The sequence below is a fragment of the Octopus bimaculoides genome, chromosome 13, assembly GCF_001194135.2.
Source record: "Octopus bimaculoides isolate UCB-OBI-ISO-001 chromosome 13, ASM119413v2, whole genome shotgun sequence".
In the NCBI taxonomy this organism is placed as follows: domain Eukaryota; kingdom Metazoa; phylum Mollusca; class Cephalopoda; order Octopoda; family Octopodidae; genus Octopus; species Octopus bimaculoides.
This window is the reverse complement of record NC_068993.1, coordinates 53826442-53828957: the sequence shown is the minus strand read 5'-3', so window position 1 is coordinate 53828957 and position 2516 is coordinate 53826442. Positions and strand designations below refer to the sequence as shown.

Below are 2516 nucleotides of genomic sequence, written 5' to 3'. Positions count from 1 at the left end.
CGTATCCTCTCTTTTACCTTTTCAAAGAAAATATTTCCCCAACGTTCGCTATTTTACCCTCGTTCTGGTCGAACGACCCTCCATGTTTGTTTTCGTTCGGTTTCCTTGTATGTCTCCACTGTCCTGTTTTTGTTCCCAATTTTGACTCTCCATAAATCCCAAATTTTATTTTGGTACTTTTGGGAGCAACTGTCTTCGAAGCCTCGTATTATTGTTGAATGCTCGAAATGAGGAGTAGATAGACAGCCGACAACTGATGAAGGGTCGTTCTTTATGTTACTTGTTATGTTTTCCATTTATTTCTCTCGTTGTTTGTACATTGAAATCATCTGTTTTCGTGTTTCATGTTGTTTACTGTTGGTGGTGTCCTGTACCGATATACGCATATATACATATTATATATATATATATATATATATATATATTCTTACACACACACACACACACACACACACACACATATATATATATATATATAAATATGACGGGCTTCTTTCAGTTTCCATCTACTAAATCCACTCTCAAGGCTTTGGTCGGTCCGAGGCTATAGTAGAAGACACTTGCCCAAGGTGCCATGCAGTGGGACTAAACCCGGAACCATGTGGTTGGGAAGCAAGCTTTTTACTACACAGCCACTATAAGCCACTCCTGCACCTAGATATGTAAATTTCTATTCCTCATTACATATGAAATATTACGATACTATGCTGTCCTGTGGGCGAAATGCTTGGCGGTATTTCGTCTGCCGTTACGTTCTGAGTTCAAATTCCGCCGAGGTCGACTTTGCCTTTCATCCTTTCGGGATCGATTAAATAAGTACCAGCTACGCACTGGGATCGATGTAATCGACTGAAACCCTTTGTCTGTCCTTGTTTGTCGCCTCTATGTTTAGCCCCCAGTGGACAATAAAGAAATAGATACTATGCTGTCCTGTATCTACATCGCTCCGTACAATTCGAACTTACCACGCCTCGTAATTAATGTAAGAAATCTAGTTGTTTTGCCAATATTTAGAACTATGTTAGTTTTTACTACTAACTCTACAACACAGTATTCAGTCGCTTTAAGGAAATACGTTTATTATACGATTGAAACAGTTACAATTAGGCTCTTGTGTTTGTTGTTCCCCTAAGTACTCTTATCTAGAGTGGGGCTGCCTTATCTCTCGGCTCTCGGTCAATGTACAGATGCTTGACACAAATGATAGCGTTCAGCTTCTGTTGTGTGTACTCGTACCTCCAGCAAATATTCCGAATGTGTTATAATTGTCGAATTTCCTGTGAACAAAACTACAAATGTCTTTTTATGACCTGATGGTTATTCATTTAACATAAAATAATGAACAACATATGAAGCCTCAACAGCAGCATTGAGAACAACCACAACAACATCACCACCAACAACAATAACAACAACAATTATGATTATTTCTAATTTAGGCTCAACGCAAGCAAATATGAGAGGAGGGGATAAATTGATAGATGGGTCCCGGTTGCGAAATTTTGTTTCCCACGAGAGTTCCGGACCCAGTTATGAATTCATTTGCATACAATCAATCAGAGCTCAACTATCAAACTAATTTATGATCGCATACCAAGTGGTGGGCGATAGGATAAAGTCACTTGGACAAGGAATGGCCATGCTTCTTTTCGCGTCCCGGTTCTTGACTGGTAGAGTTTTTATCGACCCCGGAAAGATGAAAGACAAAGTTGCCTTCAGCAAGATTTTAGCTGAGAGCTTAAAGAGCTGGGTGTGATGTACAGCAAGGCATTTTTCCCGACGTCCAAACGACATCATTTGACTAGCGAAGGGCTGTGAGCGCCTGACGCTAATCTACATGCCAGGCATCCTGCGTCGTTCTACACCTGATCCAAGGTTGCAGCTCAATGAAATAGACGAGCTGTGGAGAGCCTGACAAACGGCGACCACATCTTCTCATCATCAAGGAAAAGCTAGAGATATCGCATCCTTAGTGCATTCTGATCATCATAGGTCTGCTTAGAGCATGTTTGCACATCATTATCCATAGAGCACCGAGTCAGTAGAATGGATCCCTTCTATAGAAATTGTAAGAGCAGGCTCTCCGGTCCAGTGAGACATGTACAAGGGAAAGGTATGATGGTTAGGCGGTAATGTATGACGGTGAGATGTGAGCATTCGCTACCTCTGACCGACTTTTCAGAGACAGCGATCTCTCGACCAGTTGCAGTAGATATCTGCCAAGAGGCTTTCAAACAAGTCTGGGATATAAAAGTAAAGCTCGTAGGGGAAAACCAGGCGATTTAGCCGTGAGCCGCTAACTATCGCTTCCTGTATATCCGCAGCTGTTATCAGCTTTTCGCAACACTCTGCCTCAGGATCTAGCTATCGGACGAGGTTATAGGGAGAACTAACTGACATAAGGCTATAGTGAAAGAAGTTGCTTGGAGGACAAGTTATAAAATTTTGAGGACGGAAATCTTCCTCATATCATCTTCATATAATTATTGGATGTATATATATATATATATATATAT

At 41.0% G+C, this 2516-nt stretch overlaps 1 protein-coding gene across 1 annotated transcript in view; it reads left to right on the top strand.

Annotated features, from left to right (window-relative positions):
* The window catches only part of LOC106867557 (uncharacterized), a 247151-nt gene that overhangs the window by 27997 nt on the left and 216638 nt on the right, over window positions 1–2516 (top strand). The window lies entirely within an intron of this gene.